The following is a 22319-nucleotide window of genomic DNA, read 5'->3' as shown; positions in this document are numbered from 1 at the left end:
TGCGGACGCCTCGTCCAAATCGAGCCTGGGATCCCTTCCCTTTAGGGGGAAGTTTCTATTTGGCAATGATCTCGACGAAATCATCAAGTCGCTGAGGGAGAACTCGGTACATCGCCTGCCGGAAGACAGACAGCGTCCTTACCGAGCGTTTGCTTCCACTAGAACCAGGGCTAGAGCACAGCGGCGTTACAGGTCGTACCGACAGCCTGCTTCTCGCGCAGCTCCCAGTAGATCGCAGCCTTGGTCCCGTTCCTTTCGCGGGCGGCGTCCCGCGAGAGAGGCCTCGGGACAGGGGAATACCTCCACCAAGCCTTCCCAATGATGCCAGAGCGACCCACTCCTCCAGCCCGCCCATCGGGGGCAGGCTCAAGGCATTCTTCGAGGAGTGGGTAAAGATAACCTCAGACCAGTGGGTGCTGGACACCATACAACACGGTTACGCCTTGGAGTTTGTCCGTCCGCCAAGAGACAGGTTCGTCTTCTCTCCTTGCGGCTCCGATCTCAAGCGGATGGCGGTTCAACAGACGTTGGACCGGCTCCAGGACATCGAGGCTATTGTTCCCGTTCCCTCCGCCGAGGTGGGCTCGGGCCATTATTCCATCTACTTCGTAGTTCCCAAAAAGGATGATTCGTTCAGACCTATATTGGACTTAAAGGAAGTAAACCGCTCACTACGGGTCAGTCGGTTCCGCATGGAGACGTTGCGGTCGGTAATTGCAGCAGTCCACCAGGGGGAGTTCCTGGCTTCTCTGGATCTGACAGAGGCGTACCTACACATCCCTATACGTCCGGACCACAGACGATATCTCCGCTTCAAAGTTCTGGATCAGCATTTTCAATTCCAGGCTCTACCTTTCGGTCTCACGACGGCGCCTCGAACTTTCACCAAGATCATGGTGGTGGTGGCGGCGGCCCTTCGGCGGGAGGGGATATTAGTACATCCCTACCTGGACGACTGGCTGGTGCGGGCAAAGTCCTTCTCGCATGGACAGGCTTCGGTGTCCAGAGTGTTGGAGATGCTTCGCTCTCTCGGCTGGGTGGTGAATCTGGCCAAAAGTGCCCTAGTTCCCTCCCAGCGCTTGGATTTTCTGGGGGCGACCTTCGACACTCAACAGGGCATGGTCTTCCTACGAGCGGACAAGGCCCTCTCCTTGCGGGAGCACATCAGACACTTCGCGTCTTTGCCGGAACCCACCGCTTGGAATTATCTACAGCTTCTGGGAGTGATGGCATCCACCATAGACATGGTTCCCTGGGCATTTGCACACCTACGCCCGCTGCAGGCGTCCCTGCTCTCTCGTTGGAAACCGTTGTCACAGGAGTATCAAGTGATTCTGCCTCTTCTTCAGTCGGCTCGCGACAGTCTAGAGTGGTGGCTGGTCCCGGCTCACCTGGCTCGCGGCGTCTCTCTGGAAGTTCCATCTTGGGTGGTGGTGACCACCGACGCCAGCCTCGTGGGGTGGGGCGCCGTCTGCGAGCGCAGCGCCACACAGGGGACATGGTCTCTGGTGGAGGCGACGTGGCCGATCAATCGTCTGGAGACCAGGGCAGTGCGCCTCGCGCTCCAACGTTTCCTTCCCCTGCTTCGGAACAGGGAGGTACGGATTCTCTCGGACAACGCGACTACTGTGGCTTACATTAATCGTCAAGGAGGAACGAGGAGCGCTCAGGTTTCAGCCGAAACCACGCCCCTGATGGCATGGGCGGAACTTCACCTGGCTCGGCTCGCGGCCTCTCACATTGCCGGCGTGGACAACATTCAGGCAGATTACCTGAGCCGTCAAAGGCTGGATCCCGGCGAGTGGTCTCTCTCCGACGAGGCGATGGCTCTACTGGTTCGTCGCTGGGGAACCCCCCGCCTGGACTTGATGGCGACCGCGCTCAACGCCAAGGCCCCGCGCTTCTTCAGTCGCAGAAGGGAGCGGGGGGCAGAGGGGGTGGACGCTCTCGCTCTGCCATGGCCAGAAGGTCAGCTGCTCTATGTTTTTCCTCCCTGGCCCTTGGTGGGGAAAATACTTCGCAGAATAGAGAATCACAGCGGCCCCGTGATTCTCGTGGCGCCGGAGTGGCCGCGTCGGCCGTGGTTTGCAGACCTGCTGCACATGTCGGTGGACGGGCCGATCCGTCTGAGTCATCTTCCCCGGCTCCTGCAACAGGGACCGGTATTTTTCGAGCAGGCGGCACTCTTTTGTCTTGCGGCCTGGATTTTGAACGGCGCCGCCTCCGCCGCAGAGGCTATCCAGAGGCGGTAATCTCCACGATGCTCCGGGCGCGCAAGCCTTCCACTTCCGTAGCCTACGTTCGCGTCTGGAAGGTTTTCGAGTCTTGGTGTGTCGACCATGGAGCCCGTCCCACGGAGGCGACGGTCCCACTGATCCTTCAGTTCTTGCAGGACGGGCTGGATAAGGGACTGGCATATAATTCTCTCCGAGTGCAAGTCGCGGCTCTGAATGTCCTGGTACAGACAACAGTCTCCCTGCCTCTCCAACCGGATATCGCACGTTTCCTGAAGGGAGTTCGACATTTACGGCCCCCGGTCCGGGATCCCTGTCCGTCGTGGAGCCTCAACCTGGTTCTTCGAGTACTGGCGGGCGCGCCTTTCGAGCCTCTACATGGCACCTCGCTGAAGGACCTCACTATGAAGACCGTTTTTCTGGTAGCGATCTGCTCTGCCCGCCGCATCTCGGAACTGCAAGCGCTCTCCTGCAGGGAACCGTACCTACGCATTTCAGAAGCGGGGATCTCGCTTCGTACGGTACCATCTTTCCTTCCGAAGGTGGTTTCTTCCTTCCACATGAATCAGACGGTGGAGCTTCCAGCGTTCTCTCCCGCGGATGCAAAGTCTCTGCGTCATTTGGACGTCAAGCGGGTGCTCCTACACTACCTGGAGGTTACCAATGACTTCCGGGTTTCCGATCACCTGTTTGTGCTCTGGTCGGGGCCTAAAAAGGGCTCCGCCGCATCAAAGACGACCATCGCCCGCTGGATCAAGGATGCCATTTCCGCGTCTTACATTGGGTCCGGTCGGGATCCGCCTAGGGGCGTCAGAGCTCATTCTACATGCTCTCAAGCTGCGTCCTGGGCGGAGTCTCGTGCGGTCTCTCCACAGGAGATCTGCCGGGCGGCGACGTGGAAGTCACTGCATACCTTCGCTAGGCATTATCGGCTACACCTGCCGCCTTCGGCTTCTGAGCACTTTGGCGAGCAGGTTATCCGAGCAGGGCTCTCAGGGGCCCACCCGGTTTAGGGAAGCTTTGGTACATCCCACCGTCTGGAATGGTACGTACAGGGAAAAGAAAATTATTCCTTACCTGCTAATTTTCGTTCCTGTAGTACCATGGATCAGTCCAGACGCCCACCGCTTTGGGACTGGGAGCCTCTGCTCGGCTTTGTGTCTGTAGCTGTCTCTTTCTATATTCTTGCTATGGGGGTTGGTACGGCTCCTCACAAGTTTGACTGTTGCGACCTAGTTATGGGTCGTCCCTGTTCTTGTTCTTGGTGTTTACTTACGCCAGTTTGTTTGATCCAAATTGTTTTATGTTTCTTGCTCGTTTTTGAGCTTTGTTATTCATGATACTGAGCTCCAGCAGAGGGTGCGCTGGTAGATGAGGTGACACTCTCGAGCTCTGATCTGACTCATCTGCTGGACGGGGGACATAACCCACCGTCTGGACTGATCCATGGTACTACAGGAACGAACATTAGCAGGTAAGGAATAATTTTCTTATATTACACACAGATATTAAACAAAAAACAGATGACAAACCTACAACAAAAACACAGTTCAAAAACATACATAAGCTAGGTCATAAATAAAACCAAGTAGACATAAATATTAACACACATCAGAACATACAGGAATCTAAAACAAAGCAAAAACTTTGAGACTATCCAAAATCCTAATGAAAGAAGAAAGCCTTCATTTAACATAAGAAATGCCAAACTGGGTCACATTGTGGTCCATTGAGCCTAGCACCTTGTCTGACAGTGATCAGTCTAGTCACAAGTTTCCAGCAGACACCAAAAAGTAGATCTAAAAGCCACTTAAGCAACTGTTACTGTGGATTGCTACCAAAGGGGCAAACCTAAGTAAGTTGCTTTCCTTGGGAGGTCTTTAAGAGCAATGAGGAGGATTGGGGGATTGAGATTTGATAATATTTATGGGTAGTGGTTGGGCTTGTAGATCGTATGTAATTGCTATTCATTTATGAATTATTTGAGCAGTCAGATTAGTAACTCTGCCATCCTAGTGCATGTTAATGGGGTTGAGCTATGTTTTTTCACTGATGTACATTTCCTTTTCTTTCTGCTACAACAGTCCAGAATGATTGTTTAGTCCCTCGTCCAGCTGATGGAGGCAGAGAACTTTATTTTTTTAAATCTGTAACATTACTACTCCATCTGCCTCCAGTTGATGGAAGAACTACAAGTGAAACTATTTTATTGGTCTGGTATATGATTTTAATTAAATTAAAAAAAAGGTTTGGGCCATGCTCTTGTAATTTTTAGGGTAGTGAGCCATTTGGTTATGCTCCCTTTTCCATTAGATTTTTGTTGTTTCAGTCAATTCAGGGCATATCTACAATATAAAATGGACTCTGACAGACGGCCCGCAAATGTGCAGTAGAGAGCAGCTCTACCACGCATGCGCGGAACAGAGAACTCTGACTGGGCTGTGCATCTCCATGGAGACTAGAACTGGTGTGAGTTCAGCATGCGGACAAGGAGTATTGGGGGGAGGAGATGGGGTGGCAGGAACGGTGAGAGCTCTGACAGAAGTGCTGTGCCGCAGGGGAAGGAGTGAGTCACATAGCGTGTGACTGAGAGGGGATGATTGGGGGGGGGGGGGGGTGAGAGAGGGTAGGGGGTTTCAGTGAGCAGGGAGGGAGGCAGTGGGAGAAAGAGGGTAAGACTGGGGGAAGGGAGTTTGAGTGAGGGGGAGGAGGATGAGTGACCGAGGTGAATAAGTGAGAGGAAGGGGGGAGTGAGGGAGACGTGTAGAAGACTGACATTCTCGAGTCACATAGCATAACTCAGGAGGGAGTGGGAGTGAGAATGGGGGGTGGGGGTGAGAGTGAGGGAAGGGGTTTCAGTGAGAGGGAGGGAGGCAGTGGGAGAGGGGGTGAGTGACTGAGGGGAAGAGGGAGAAGTGTAGAAGAGTGCTGTTTCCGAAAACTTAACCAAAACCAAAATTTTTAATGTAGCCCGTTGTTACGGGCTTAACGGCTTGTATACATATAAAGGAAAGGAGGAAGAGGATCCTTTAGACTTTTTAAATTTTCATTATCTTTCTTATTGGTGAAACAAAAACTATTGAATGTTAAAAGGTAACATAAAGGGCATTCAACCAGTGAGTTTCTAATAGTTTAAAAATGCTAGCCTTCATTTTGGCAATTTATAAGGCCGTTTTTAAGTATTGCTTTCATTATTCCTTTGTGGCAGTAACAGAATAGCTACGGCAGCTAGCACAGCTTGCACTGCATGAAATTGTGGCAAATAAAACAGAGGCTGTACTAAAGAGGATCTAGGGCCTTGAACAACTTCTAAAGTTAAGATGAAACCTGTTTACCCCAGTTTGAATTTTATCCATTGATTTTTGAACGGTGACCATTTTTGTATACTCGAGCAAAGCACTGCATATCTGCAGCTAAAAATTACACCCTGCTGGTTTTGAATCCTGGACCTTGTGTCAAAATGGGGGCAGTTATGTCTGATACAAATGTTTTGTGTTTTCACACTCCTTAATTATCATTACATGCTTTATTTAAAGTTGTATATTCTGCATCTTCCAGGATACAAATCACTTCAGTGTGGATCACATTTAAAACATTCATAAATACATAAAATTTAATATTACTATTAAACAAATCATTAATAAAATATACATAAAATTACAGTGACAAGTTCTAACCCTTATTCATATGCCTGTCTGAACATAAGCTACTTTCTAAAGACACTTAAATCAGGCTCATTCCTTAGTTGTACTGGAAGGATGTTCTGCATCAAAGGTTTGGCAATGGAAAATCCTTCTTCTGAGTTCGAACAAGCCTGTAATCCCCAGGAGGCAGGACCTGTAACAAATTTGCTCTAGAAGGTTCGTGCAGGAGTATACGGCTTAAACTTATTCCCTAAAGAACAAGGATCATTTTGAATATAATAATAATCCACAGCTTATTAACTGGCAGGATAAAAGTTTAGATGCTTTATCTCCAGCAATACAGCGTTTTCAAGATCTCAAAAGGTACTTATAAAACAACACTGCCTTAAACAGGTTTTTCTTGTGTAGACATGGAGGTGTCGACATGACCGGAGTAGGTGGAGTTTCTCTCGAGTAGTGACGGAGTTTTTGACTCTGTGCGTCTGCGCGGTCATCTTCCCGCACGATTCCATTTTTTCTCCTCAGTCTTTTTTCCTGCGAGCCGATAGTATGCAGGGGTTTTTTTTTCTCTCACCTCACATTTTTTTGCGATTTTTTTTTTTTTTTTTTTTTTTTTTTTTTTGTTGCAATTTTTCGAATTTTTTTTCTCGTCAAACTTTTTCTGGCAGTGATGACTCCCAAGATATCCGGTTTTAAATACTGCCAGTGCGGCAAAATTATGTCCATAAGAGATGGACATAATTACTGCTACATATGCCTGGGCCCGGAGCATGACCAAGCCTCATGCAGAGACTGTGGTCTGATATCTCCCCGGGCCCAAAGGCATCGCGCTGAACGAAGACCGCGTCTTAGATCGCATTCGACTCTTCTCCGGGACCAGCGAAGACACCGAAGAAGGCCTCAAAGAGAGCTGCGTCGTTGGAGCCGGGGGACCATCATGCATCAGCGGCCAGGTTTGAAAAACCAAAAGCGCCGAAGAAAGGGGTCGAGGCCATACCTCTTAAATCCCTTCATGAGCCTCGGGATACAGGGCTCTGTTCCCGTTCACCCCCATGTGCCAAAGCATCCACGGGAAGATACACCATGGCGCATCAGTACCAAGCAGCGCAGCGACACAGCCTACACCATCGGTGCATACGACTCCTTCCTCGAAGCATACAACACCCAAAAGACCAAACATACTTCGGGCACCTTTCCTTTCTATTGTCTCGGGCCAACAAGATGAAGAATCTGATGTTGAAGTTGAACTCTTTTCAGGATCTAAATCCTCTAAAGCTCCTTCACTCAGTGGTGATTCAGTCTCAGGTTGGTCGTTATCATCTAACAATAGACCATGGTCCCCACAGATGGAGCCGTATAAACCTAAAAAAGTAGCATCTCAAGACCACCTGTCTGCACTTCTTTTACAGTCGCCTCTGGCGTCAAAAGCTATGCTTCAAATTTCTCATGCTCTCAATACCTCCTTCCAGGATTTACAATCCCTGCACCCCGACCCGCAACTCCATCTTCACCACCAGATACACCGGGTCCATCACAACCTACTCAACCACCTACATCATCTCCATGTCGAGAAGGTCCAGATAGCCCCACCTCTCAGTGGTCGCCCTATTCCCCGCCAGAAGACTTAACTTATGCAAAGTTTATTGAAAAGGTGGGCGTCCTAAATATAGAAACTGGCAAGATCCCAGATCCAAGATCAGAAGTTCTGGGAATTCTCAATTTTTGAAATGCCACCAGAACCTACTGCTTTACCCCCTTATACAGTTTTGAATTCGGTACTTCACAAAATCTGGGAAAAACCTTTTTCTTCTGGACCAATATCTAGAAAAACAGACTTAAAATATAGGATGCGTAACTCCACTCTTTACGATTCCACACAGTAACCTCATAACTTGATAGTAGTAGAGTCTGCCTTCTCCAAAGCAAAGCGATCAAAACTCCATGCCAATTCGCCACCTGGTAAAAATTATAAATATTTGGATGATTTTGGACGAAAGGTGTATCATTCCTCGATGTTAACCACCAAAACTGTACACCATCAGTTTTACATAATCCAGTATCTCTTTGAGACTTCAAAAATTGCATCCACTCTGCCTAGCCTCTGACAACTCCTTGCCACAACCCTTCACTGACATGGAGGAAGGACTTTGGCATTTGCTCAGGACAGTTTGAGTCCTTCGTGTCTTCCTCACGAAGTGCTGCCGCGGCTTATCGCAGCACATAGAATAGCTTGGTTGAGGGCTAGCTCAATACGAGAAGATGTTCATGAAAAATTGGCTGATATCCCCTGCATGGGAGACAACCTATTTGGCGATTAAATTTGCTGAAACTGTTGCACATCTAAAAGAAGAAAATTCTGCAGTGCTGTCACTTACAGTACCAACAGATCCCCACATTTCCTACACAAAATTCTGCCATAACTTTAGAAGGCATACATACCCAAGGACATCATTCACACCTTTCCATCCTTATTGCCTCAGCAATATTACTCAACCACGATTCCAGTCTCAACCTCACCAGTCTTGTGGCCACTCTCGACAACGTCCACAAAAGCAAGCTACTACAGCTCCTCAAACAACCACTGGCTTTTTGAGCTGTCCCAAGCCACCCCACCACTATTCATAGGAGGTCGCCTACAGCATTTCTATATCAACTGGATAGCAGTCACTACCAATCATTGGGTGTTAGATATCATCAGAGAAGGTTATCATCTAAATTTTATAACTCCTCCAGAAATTCCCCATGTACCCCCTCTCAGGGGAACATCATCCCATGCCTCAATTACTCGGTCACATGGCAGCGGCAATCCATGTAGTCCCATTTACAAGACTACACATGTGAGTACAATGGGGTCTTAAAAACTCAATGGTCACAGTTCCTACAACCCCTCTCTACCAAGATCCAAATCACCAAGAAAATGCGCATGGATATGCACTGGTGGATATCCCTCGCAAACCTATCCTCTGGAGCTCCCTTTCGATTGGCTCCACATCAACTAACACTCACGACGGATGCATCTAGAAAAAGGTGGGGGAGCCCATCATTTAGACCTTAAAAACTCAAGGTTGCTGGTCGTGTCAAGAGACTACATACCAGATCAACCTCCTGGAACTGCATGCAATCTGGAAAGCACTCCAGACTTTCTCTCCTCAAGTCCGGCACAAAAGCCTCATGATATACACAGACAACCAAGTTGCGATGTTCTACATAAAGGTCCGGTTCATGGACCCTATGTCGGGAAGCCCTTTGCATACCTTTTTGGGCGAACGGAGTAACACTTCACACCACTTACCTACCGGGACTGGACAATGTCATAGCGGATTGACTCAGCAGGATTTTTCATCCAGATGAATGGACACTGAATCTCAAGGTAGCTCATGACATTTTTCAACAATGGGGCTTCCCAACAATCGATCTCTTTGCAACTCAAAGCAATCAACAGACATGAACCTTTTGCTCCATTTATCCAAGCAAACTTCATTAGGCTCCGGATGCCTTCCTCATTCCATGGACGGAAGGCTTGCTGTACGCCTATCCACCCATTCCGCTCATCTCCAGAACGATTCAGAAATGCATTCAGGACATAGCGGACTTGATCTTAATAGCTCCAGCTTGTTTTTCTTTTTTTTTTAATGAGAGGATTAGGAAGGAGGTTATTTCAATAACCATCAAAGCAGGTCTCTGCAGTGTCTATGCGTGTGCCGTTTTTGGATGTATGCATTAAATTGTACTTCATATTTCTATAGTAGTAGTAGTAAAAGAGATAAAATTAAATATATATCAACTCCAGGGAAAGAGACCAGAATGTTCTTAAAGGACATATTCCAATTAACAATTCCTATATGAAAGATATGACCATTTTAGGATAGCAGTAGTCAAACATAGGGAGGAAACTCTGTGCATACCACAGATCTACTTTTAATTTATATTAATTCCAAAACATTAGCTATAGCAATCTCAATTAAAGAATGCTTTGTATTAAACCATCAAAGCTCAAGGAGCTTGTTTACAAAATGGAAAAAAAATAAAAAGCTGAAACTCCTTGCTTCTCAGTAAACCTACTTGAAGACACAGTATAATAAGTGCACACCTAACAGATGAAAATATCTTATCTTCTCAAATGAGTCCTTCCTTAGAGAGCTGTAAGGTATGGTGGAAAGATTTCAATGTGGCCATGCAAATGCAGTGTTTATGTATAATCAAGCAGGGTGGAATCTACAGTTGAGGGGATAGCTGAGGTTGCAAATCCTTATTTCTTGTGATTCATATTGAGTGATATAAAAAAAAAAATGTACAGACCAATTTCCAAAGTAAACATCTCAATCCAGTTGAGCAAGAGCTCCTTTAGGAAGTGTATCAGTTTTAATCATAATTTGCAAATGTATAGTTTTTCTGTCAAAACAACTGAGGCATCGATGGGAGAGTTGCAGTAATACAGATCTCGTTGAAGGGGAACTTGATGTATTTTTCCCCTCCATGGCCCCATGATGGGACATACTTTAAAATAATAAAATGAGCAAAGGTGGTACTAGTGGTACAGATTTGGCACAGGCAGCCTTATTATGCATGCCTAATAAGTAAGGAGCAGTCATCCTCTAAAGTTTGTAGGAGCCAAAGGTGAACCAATTTCTGTTTTAATATCACAACAAGAATCTAAAGAGGTTAAGTTTATTTTGTCTTTTGTGATATGCTAATAATAATTAAAGCTTCTGTAGCATATATTCATGTGCAGCATTTTTTTTTCAGTCATATTGCTTCATCAAATTCACCTAGGCATGCAGATAATTGTTTTAGCCTTTCTTCAAAAAGGGTCTAGAAAACAGGTTTAGCACTCAAATGAAAATATAGAAAGGATGGCAGAAAAGGACCAAACGAATCCACCAAGCTTTTGTTTATGCCAGTTTTTGTAGCATGTAGCAGATGGACTCAGGACCAATGGGTATAGTGTGCTCCTGATGTCAGATTGAAATCTGATTCCGTCTCCAACTGCTGTTAGCCCTAGTACATATACCCCTGAAGGAAGCCCTGCTCCTCTGTATTTTCTGTCTCCATAGCAGTTCGGGACTCTATACACGCTTGCACAGGGTTAGAGTATTCTAACCAAAGAAATCTTACCTCAACGGACGAGCTCCGCTCTCCTGCGGTGATACCTACGGGTCCCTCCCCCAGTTGAAAATTCCTGAGCTGATTTCCGTTAACCCTCAGAGGTAAGCCTCGGTCTGGCAGCCGGTTCCCACCTTGGACTTATCCCCCGGCAACGGGTGCAGCTGAGAAGGCAGCGGGTGCAACTTCGAGCGTGGCAGTGAATGTACTCTTCCCTCTTCCCCCGCAGCTGGAGACCGCCCAGAACGAAAATTGGGAAATGCCGACACAAGGTAAGGTAGAAAACCTCTTAAAAGTCTCCAGTCTCCGAGGCTCGTATAGCCGCACAGATCGCCAGCCGGCGTCAGTGCTACCGTGTTGATCAGCCCTATCCGGGCTAGACCCTGGTCTGATAGGAGGGTCCTTCCATGTGGAGAACCTACGAAGTGGTCGCTGTTGTCATTTTCACTTGATTGCCGCCCTGTCCGCCGATTTTGATCCATGCGCACAAATTCACTTGGGCTGGGCGCATAAGTAAACCCCCTTACGCACAGAGGCGAGTGCATCTTATTGAGCGCACATCCGACCTACACGAGCAACTTCGGCGCACCCGGAGCGCATAACTCAGCCTCCCAGCGTATGCTTCAACGCACAAACCGGAGTTTTCTGCAATCCTACGCACACAAAACATGGCACCACCGAACAAGAAGCTCAAGGCTCAGGTCCTCTGCCCAGCATGCCATATTAGAGCTGCTCAGCACGAAGAGGCCACAGCCCTGTGTCTACAGTGCGAGGAGGCTCTGGGTGAACCAGGCCAAGGTCCCCTACAGCCGGCACTGGGATCTAGATCCACTGACAGTACACCGGATCTGGCTACCCCCAGCGGGAGCCTTCCTCAAACGGGGCTTCCCAGGGACGCAGCACCTCTCAATTTAGACCATCTTTCTCCTGGGTAGAATTCTTCAAAGGCCTACATACCTTTGTCCACATGCAACAGGCACCTCCGATGATACAACCCAGCCTCCCCCAGAGGACCCTAACATCCTGGGCCCCTCCCGCCCCAACAATGGGGACATGGACACCTTGGACGAGGATCAAGACTCCCTGGAGGAAGAGGAAATCCCTCCTGGAACGGAACCTTACCGAACCATGAGGTGATTCTTTGCCAAAGACGAACTATCAGACCTCATGGCTCACAGCTTGAAAGAGTTCGCTATCCCAGATGCGAGTGCCACAGGGGAACCAAAGACTAACCCCCTCCTCGAGGGACTCCGTCAGGCCTCCCAACATTTCCCTTTCCTGCAAGCCGTTCAACAGCTGATTGACCTGGAATGGGAGGCTCTGGAGGCCACGTTCAAGGGGGGACAGCCCTATACCCCCTGGACCCCGCTGCCAAATATCTCCTGTCATTCCCCAAAGCGGATGCGGTGGTCTTCGCTGTCTCAAAGCGCACTACTATCCCAGTCGGAGGAGCGGCACTCAAGGATGCCCAGGGCAGACACCTGGAATCCATCCTCAAACATGTCACTGTAGATCGCTGCCTGCTGTGCCGTGGTGACACGCGCCTGCTTATCAAAGACAGGAATGCCACCACACCCGTCGAAGTACTAGAACCAGCAGTATCATTCCTCACGGATGCGACCTCCGACCTGGTGCGCACCGGAGCCAGAGGCATTTCGTCCGTTGTGGCAGCGAGAAGGCAACTCTGACTCCGAAGCTGGTCAGCCGACGCGACATCCAGGACTAGACTCACGAGAATGCCTTCTAAGGGAACCCTCCTGTTTGGAAGCGAATTGGATAAGTTAGCTGACAAATGGGGCAAATCCCCAGTACCGCAGCTACCAGAGGACAAGAACAAGAGAAGCTAGCGTCCCCCCCCCCCCCCGAATATCTAAGGGCAAGGGATCACAGCGCTTCAAACTGTACAAAAGTACATACCAAGCATCTCGCCCTGAAGGTAGGGGCCAGTCCTTTCGGAACAAGTAGAACAAAAGGAGAACCGGCGCGGGTCCAGACCCCAGCCGCACCCCGCAATGAAGATCAGCCGACCCATCCACAGGAAGAAGCCATACGGGGCAGACTTGCCCTATTCTACCAAAGAAGGGTCGAGATGACTTCGGACAACTGGGTCCATAAGAACATAAGAAAATGCCATACTGGGTCAGACCAAGGGTCCATCAAGCCCAGCATCCTGTTTCCAACAGTGGCCAATCCAGGCCAAAAGAACCTGGCAAGTACCCAAAAACTAAGTCTATTCCATGTTACCATTGTTAATGGCAGTGGCTATTCTCTAAGTGAACTTAATAGCAGGTAATGGACTTCTCCTCCAAGAACTTATCCAATTCTTTTTTAAACACAGCTATACTAACCACATCCTCTGGCAACAAATTCCAGAATTTAATTGTGCGATGAGTAAAAAAGAACTTTCTCCGATTACTTTTAAATGTGCCCCATGCTAACTTCATGGAGTGCCCCCTAGTCTTTCTACTATCCGAAAGAGTAAATAACCGATTCACATCTACCTGTTCTAGACCTCTCATGATTTTAAACACCTCTATCATATCCCTCCTCAGCCGTCTCTTCTCCAAGCTGAAAAGTCCTAACCTCTTTAGTCTTTCCTCATAGGGGAGTTGTTCCATTCCCCTTATCATTTTGGTAGCCCTTCTCTGTACCTTCTCCATCGCAATTATATCTTTTTTGAGATGCGGCGACCAGAATTGTACACAGTATTCAAGGTGCGGTCTCACCATGGAGCGATACAGAGGCATTATGACATTTTCCGTTTTATTCATCATTCCTTTTCTAATAATTCCCAACATTCTGTTTGCTTTTTTGACTGCCGCAGCATACTGAACCGACGATTTCAATGTGTTATCCACTATGACATCTAGATCTCTTCTTGGGTTGTAGCACCTAATATGGAACCCAACATTGTGTAATTATAGCATGGGTTATTTTTCCCTATATGCATCACCTTGCACTTATCCACATTATATTTCATCTGCCATTTGGATGCCCAATTTTCCAGTCTCACAAGGTCTTCCTGCAATTTATCACAATCTGCTTGTGATTTAACTACTCTGAACAATTTTGTATCATCTGCAAATTTGATTATCTCACTCGTTGTATTTCTTTCCAGATCATTTATAAATATACTGAAAAGTAAGGGTCCCAATACCAGATCCCTGAGGCATTCCACTGTCCACTCCCTTCCACTGACAAAATTGCCCATTTAATCCTACTCTCTGTTTCCCGTCTTTTAGCCAGTTTGCAATCCATGAAAGGACATCGCCACCTATCCCATGACTTTTTACTTTTCCTAGAAGCCTCTCATGAGGAACTTTGTCAAACGCCTTCTGAAAATCCATTCAAAAGGGATATTATCTGGACTTCCACAACATTCCTCTGGACAAATTTGTGAAATCTCCCTACCATGACCCTTCCAAGAGGATGGCAGTGGAAACCACACTGACCAAATTACTCGACTTAAAGGCCATAATGCTGGTGCCCATGTATCAACAAAATAGTGGGCACTATTCCATCTATTTTATCGTTCCCAACAAAGAGGGAATGTTCCGGCCCATCCTGGACCTCAAGTCCATCAACCGCCACCTGAGGGTACCTCGCTTCCGCATGGAAACCCTACGCTTAGTCATAAGGGCGATACAGTCGGGAGAATTTCTCACATCCCTGGATCTGTCAGAGGCCTACTTGCACATCCTGGTCCATCACGAGCATCAGCATTTTCTACGCTTCACGATCCTGGACCACCACTACCAGTTCCGGGCACTACCCTTCGGGCTAGCCACAGCACTCTGAACGTTCACCAAAATCATGGTCGTAGTGGCGGCGAGACTGAGGAAAGAAGGCATCCTCGTACACCCATATCTGGATGACTGGCTGATCAGGGCAAAATCCCCAGAGGAAAGTCATCAGGCGACCACCAGAGTCAAAACTCTACTGGAGAACCTCAGGTGGATGGTCAACCCAAACAAGAGCTGTCTGCAGCCCTCCCAATCTCTGGAATACCTGGGAGTCCGTTTCGACACCAGACCGATTTCGGAGCGGCCTCGGAGGGAATGGCTCGGCGCGCGCAGGCTGCCCAAAATCGGCAGCCTTGTGCGCCGATCCCGGATTTTATAAGATAAGCGCGGCTACAAGTGTATCTTATAAAATCCAGCGTACTTTTGTTTGCGCCTGGTGCGCAAACAAAAGTACGCGATCGCGCTATTTTTTTTAAATCTAGCCCCGTTTGTTTAAATAAACGAAACCTAATTTTTCTTTCTCTCCCGTTCACCTGCACTGAAGGAAGCCCACACACTGCTTCAACCCCTCCTTTCTCTTTTCCCCTTTTTTTCCTAAGATGCTACTCAATTAACTCCTTAACTACCAGTGTCATTAGAGTTGTAAAGCACTAACACCAGGAAATGCTTTTGTCAAGAACTTCAAACAAAACAAGTCACACAAAACAATGCCTGCGATCTGCCATCCATCTCTGGAAACGTTTACTGAAAGCAAAATATAGAAAAAGCAACAAAAAAGGTTAAAGAACGCTAGCGCACGGTGATCACCTTAATTAAGATGTGAGAAAAAGAGAAAAAAAAACGGTACCGCAGGATAGACAAATACTGGGTGGTTTTAGAAACTTGGGATATCATGGAAAGAAGGGGGAAAGGGAAGGAGACTCTTACAGGATAACAAGCCATACAAAATATCTTTAATGTAAGATTACACAGTGGCTTGCCCAAGTTCCACTGCTGCAGGGGTTAATGCTGTAACAACGAAATGCCAGGGTTCTTACTAATGGTTCTAAAGGCGGTAATAAAGTCATTTGTGGTCAGGGATCCTTCCAGGGAATAAACTCTCATTTGTGGGCTTAAAGTAAGTGTCCAGCCATTATTTGGAACTTTTATATACCGACATTCATGTGCAAAATTACATATCACATCTGTTTACAGTGAAACAATAAAAGCTAACAAAAGCATTACATCAAACAAGGGATATGGTAACGGGGATCAAGGTTACAAATCAATACTAAGCTCTTCATGAGAGCAAGAAACTAAAAATGCACAGTATCATATATCCAGGATACATAACTGGATCAAAGCTAACTTTGCTAGGAAAAGGAGTCTTAGAAGGAACAAAACATATGAAACTGGGTGAGAATGGACCAATGGGTAAATTACCCAGGGGATAGGATAAAGGTGGAGACAATAAGCCAAACGATGAAGACAAATTTAATAACATGGGAGGTAGAAAGATGCATAACCTGCCTGCGAAGTTATGCCTTGCTCAGAGAAAGAAAAGCTAACTAAAAAACTAGACCAGTTATTAAAGGGAAAGATGGATGGATCATCTGAATTAAAGAAAAGCTTATGCAACGGATTGGGGCTTTTGCTTTTTTTTAAATTTTTTTCTCAGGAGTCAGTGAAAGAGGGGGCGGAGCGAGTGGAGGGACCCCTCTTGCAACATTATCTGCTGGAACATGAATGGCTTTGGTGGCCATAAACACTCCGTCTGTTTTTGCATCTGTAGCTAGAGCGTCCTCTGAGTTCGGGGTTTCCTCTAAAGGCGATGGCTTTGTACTCTGCTTTAAACACTGTCGAGTAAATTGTGAGTCATTTGCAACAGTGAACGGGGGAGGTGACTGATTAGACACAAGCTCCTTCTCTAAACATACTCGAGCCAAAACAAACCAGAGGCAAATTAACTTCTCATCTGGCTTGTACAAAGAGATAACACGTGCTAACGGACTTGTCGAATTAACCCCTACAGCATGTTTTGGACCTCTTAACTGTCCTGACCAGAATTTAGACATAATAAGAATTTACCAATGGGTAAATAGAATAAAAATTTAATAATTCTCCCTTATAAGAAGGAGAATGTTTTCTTACCTGGACCAAAATCACACCGAGCTGTACTTCTGGTGTTTTAACTCTGTTGCAGTGAACGGTGACTGTGGGGCGTCAAGCAATGAGACCGAGACAGCCTGCTTAAACAAAAAAAAAAGTGAAACTAGCCCTTGCAGCTTACCTTCTGTAGTGGCCCCCTCCCCTTTGAGGGAACCAATCCAAAGATATAACAATTATACTCGTGATGAAGTTCCAGCCGGACTGCCTATCTGAGCCTTGGCACTTTCCTCGCGATGACGTCTCTGGGACATTCCAATCCAGAGCGTTGGCGGTACACGTGCGGTGCGGTATCTGCCCCAGCCTGAAGTGCCGTGAAGAGGTCAATTGTCTGGTCTGTTCAGTCAGGGAGAAACAAATCACAGCTGCAAGCAAAAAACCATCCTCTGCTACCAAAATGTTTATGCTAGAGAAACTACTGCAGCAATGTATAATCAGAAGCTTTAATTAGAGAAAGACAGGAACAAAGCACGAGGAAATAAGTTGTTCCGGGGAGTAACATAGGTCTATACAATTGTAAAAACACCCAGTCACTCAACTTTTACAGCAATGTGTATAACAATATATATACCCTTCATACTGACCAATCAGAGCATATTCAGAGTGTTGTTTTTAGATAAGTGCAGTACATCTGATCTGAGAATGTATTAGACCAATCAGCTAATGGGTCTGGGGTGTTGGCTCATTGCATTCCAGCATGTAGACAGGGTCCTCTGCTTCCTTTGTCTAAAAACTAGTATTCAGGAATACAGCAGAAATGAGGTGCCTCAGAAAGTCCGTGCATAATACAACATACATCCTACATGTCACGCAGTGAAAAAGCCTCAGAGAGGGGCCTAACCTACAGAGGCTGCTCGACCCGCCAGGGTGCCCACGACCCTCGACCTCCCACGGAGCGGGACGAACGTCGGAATGGTGCACTGAGAACGGAGATGGGGGAAGGAGGAAGCCCTACACAAAAAAAAAAAAAAAGTCCTCTCTATTTGTTTTTTTTTTTCCTTTTCCCCACTTTAAAACTTACCTGGCTGAGTACAGAGATGGTCTCCAGCTGTGGGGGTGGGTGGGGGATGGAGAAGGCATGTTTCTTAACACCACACTCCGCTTCTTGCACACCTCTGAGGGACCTCAGGAATTCTCAACTGGGAGAGGGATAGGGTTGCCGACTTTTCCACAGACCACAACTGGACATTGATTACTTGGGGGGGGGGGAGAGAGGAATCACAAGGAGGTGTGTGTTTCCCCTTCATTTGCATTATTTTGCATACATTTTAGATCACCTTGATCTCGTGGTATCAGGCCTATTGTAACATGTATTGTTTGTGGGCTTGGTCCTCAGAAAGCCATGAATAAATTAAATGACTATTACAAAATGGAAAACTTCCCAGACAAAACCAGGATGAATTGACAGCACTCAAACAGTAACAACTTTACTCATAAAAGGGCAACACTACAAATATTACACCAGACCCTAAAACACCAATACACTTCCTATTCTCTCCCCTGGATAATATGATTGCAATCCACAAATCACCCCGTACTACAAGGACCAACACAGATTACAACTCATCATTCCCCCACTTTCATCTGCAAAACTAACTACCACTAGAAATAGAGCCTTCTCCATAGCAGGTCCTAAAGAATGGAACACTATCCCAATTTACCTAAGTTCTATCAGAGACTCCAAATCATTTAAAAAAGAACTCAAAACTTGGTTATTTAGACAATCATTCACAGTCTAAACTGAATAACCTTAGTCCTTATTCCTTCTAAGAATCATCTAAATTGATTTGTAAACTGTTATCTGCTAATATGTTATACTCTGCCTTTGCTGTTATGTTAACTGACACTATTTTCTCACTTGCGTTATAACATGTTCCATGTATGATGTTGTTCTTTTCTGTAAACCGGGGTGAAGGCTCCCTGCTATACCTCGGTATAAAAAAGACTCTAAATAAATAAAATAAATAAATATTATGGAAAAAAGAACAAACCAAGCTGCAATAGATTTCTACACTGAAGCTACATGCTAGCTACCTCAACTCAGTCATACATGCAGAATCAGACACTTGCCAAGAACAGAATAAAAAGACCATAGTATAAATAAAAACATATGACAAGGACTGAACTGGAAACGCAACTCTACATGCAGTGCAATAATGGAAAAACAGAAACATCACAATTTCTCATAAAATAACTAATAAATCAAGAAAGATAAAACAATTGTAATAATAAAACATTAATAAACAGTAAATAATTCAAAACATGTAATAAACAGAACTTCTAATATTTAAAAGCTCATTTAGACAAACTTTATAAAATTTCCCAACCACCAATAAAATATTTAAAAATAGCAAACTAATCAAATAACACCCAGTATTTAAGGATTTAAAAGCCTCCAACTTTATATACCTGGAAACTATTCTGAGATTGTCATGGATTACTGGGGAGTGGAGGGAGGTGAGGGGAATGCACAAACTTTATTCTCTCATACACACAATCCCTCTCTCAATGGATGTACGGCCACACAGGCTTGCTCTATCACAGTTGGTCACCCTACACCTCACAGGCTTCCTCTGCCTTCTCTCAAAAACACCCTTACACAGGCTCCCTCTCTCCCACATACACCCTCAGATAGGCTCCATCTCTTTCTGGCAAACACACACTCACACAGGCTCCTCTCTTTTACACACTCATACACCCCTGCACATAGGCTCTCTCTCTCACTCATACACACCCCTTTACATGGGCTCCCTCTCACACATAAACACACACCTGTATGTGTTTATGTGTGAGAGGGAGCCCATGTTATGTGTTTATGTATCCTCCTGTCTCTCTCTCTCTCACACACACACACCTGTCACTGTGCCTGTCTCTCTCTCTCTCTCACACACACACACACACACACACTCAGGCTGTGCTGAGGTCATTAGCTGCTTACTGCTCCTCTGCTGCGGCCCACTGGTGCCTTCCTCATCTCCAGCTGTGAATGAGATGGGCTCCGCTCATGGCCCACTGGGGCCTCCTTCCCATACCTGGGAACTTTTGATTTCCAATCACCTTAAGATTGTCATAGACTAGTGGAGAAGAGGGAGAGTGCACACTTTATCCTCTCTAATATGCACAAACTCCCTAGCATACTTATTCATTCTTTCACACATTGACTAATGCACACTCCTCTCTCACACACACAAAAACACACTGGCTCTCTACCTACTCCCTCCCATACATGCATAGGCTCTCTTCTCCCTCCCCACCCACGCAGTCCCCACCCCCAGGCTTTTTCACACTCACTGGCTCTCCCCCCCAGACACACACAAACTAGTTGTCTCCCACCCACACACTCACTGGCTCTCCTTCACATATACGCACACCTACAGACACACACTCAGACTCTCGCTCCCTTACATATACACACAGGCTCTCACACTCACTGGCTCTCTCCCTCACCTACATATACACATACAGGCTCTCCCCCCCACCCCCATCCATACAGAGGCTCTTCCACACTCACTTGCTCTCTTTCCCCCCCCCCCCCCCCCCATACATACAGAGGCTATTCCACTCACTAGCTCTCCCCCCCTCTCCCCAAACAGTCTCTCACACATATAAGCTCTCCCCTACACATACACACATCCACAAACTCTCACACACTCAGATTCTCTTCTGGAGGAAGTGGTGAAGACTAAAACTGAAGGATTTCAAAGAGGCGTGAGATAAACACTGGATCCGTAAAGTCTAGACGATGTGAATGAGAAGAGGCATGGGGGTGGCTTGTGGGAATGATGGTTACTACCTGGAGATAATGCCTTTATTCAATAAACTTACACATGGTTAATGCGACTTCAACATTACTCTATGCTTCAACGGCAAGAGGAAATGTGGAACATAGGATTTGCATTCAAAAAAAATAGGGGAGTAGCTTGCTTGTTATGGCAGTTTCTACCTCAAACCAAATAATGCCTGATACTTCACTTTCACTGCATATCCAGCATAGCTCACTGCTTCAACGGCAGGGGGGAATGAAGAAAAGATGATTTATATTCAGACAACAACCAACAAGGACTGACTTACATAGTCTAGATAAGCAAATAAGCATGGGTGTAGCTTGCTTGTTACGGCGGTTACTACCCCGAATTAATTAAGCATGATACTTCACTTGGAATACATATCCAGCGCAGCTCACTGCTTCAACGGCAGGGGGGAATGAAGTAAAGTGGAATTATACTCGGACAACCAACAAGGACTGAATTGCACAGGCTGGGTAAACAAATAAGCGTGGGAGTAGCTTGCTTACTGCGGCAGTTACTACCCCTAACCAATTAAGCTAGATAATTCATTTAGATGCAGCTCCAGCACTACTCTCTATAGCAATGGCGGGGGTGGAAGTGAAATAGAACCAAAACGTTACTAAGGGCCAAGAGTAACAGATAAGTATGAGGAAAAAATGTGTGAAAGCTTGCTGGGCAGACTGGATGGGCCTTTTGGTCTTCTTCTGCTGTCATTTCTATGTTTCTCTCCTCCTCATATACAGGCTGATGGAGCGCACTGTAAACCTGCATTTGGACGCGTTAGCTTTACCTCTTATTCAGTAAGGGGTAATAGCGCATCAAACGCACATCCAACCCCCTCCCCCCCAAGACTAATAGCGCCCACAACATGCAAATGCATGTTGATGGCCCTATTAGTCATTCCCGTGCGATACAGAAAGTAAAATATGCAACCAAGCCGCACATTTTACTTTCAGAAATTAGCGCCTACCCAAAGGTAGGCGCTAATTTCTGACGGCACCAGGAAAGAGCACAGAAAAGCAGTAAAAACTGCTTTTCTGTGCACCCTCCGACTTAATATCATGGCGATATTAAGTCGGAGGTCCCGAAAGTTAAAAAAAAAATAACATTTGAAATCGACCTACGGCTCGAAAACCGGACGCTCAATTTTGCCGGCGTCCGGTTTCCGAACCCTTGACTGTCAGCGGGCTTGAGAACCGACGGTGGCAAAATTGAGAGTCTGCTGTCAAACCCGTTGACAGCGGCCACTCCTGTCGAAAAAGAGTGTCCCTAGCGCCTCTTTTTACCGCAGGCCCTAATTTAAATATTTTAGATTACTGAATCTCGTGCACAGGACACTGGCCTGTGCGCTCGCCCGCGAACTTTATTGTATTGGCCCGAGAGTTTGGATATCCTGCTGCCTCTCTACTTAAGAGATGTATCGTCTTCTGCCGGCAGAGCCCGATCTCCCTGCCGGTTTGCTGCTCCCCGGGGGCACAACTTTTTTTTTTGCCGGCAGGGCTTGGGTTCACTGCTGGCCCGCTGCTTCTGGGAGGAACCTGTCTTTTTCGACCGGCAGGACTTGGGCTCCCTGCGGGTTTGCTGCTCCTGGGGCGCATCTTTTTTTTGGCCTGTAGAGCTTGGGCTCCTGTCGGCTTGTTACTCCTGAGGCACTTCCTCTTC

The sequence above is a fragment of the Rhinatrema bivittatum genome, chromosome 5, assembly GCF_901001135.1.
Source record: "Rhinatrema bivittatum chromosome 5, aRhiBiv1.1, whole genome shotgun sequence".
In the NCBI taxonomy this organism is placed as follows: domain Eukaryota; kingdom Metazoa; phylum Chordata; class Amphibia; order Gymnophiona; family Rhinatrematidae; genus Rhinatrema; species Rhinatrema bivittatum.
The sequence above is the reverse complement of the archived record's forward strand: the minus strand, read 5'-3'. Positions refer to the sequence as shown.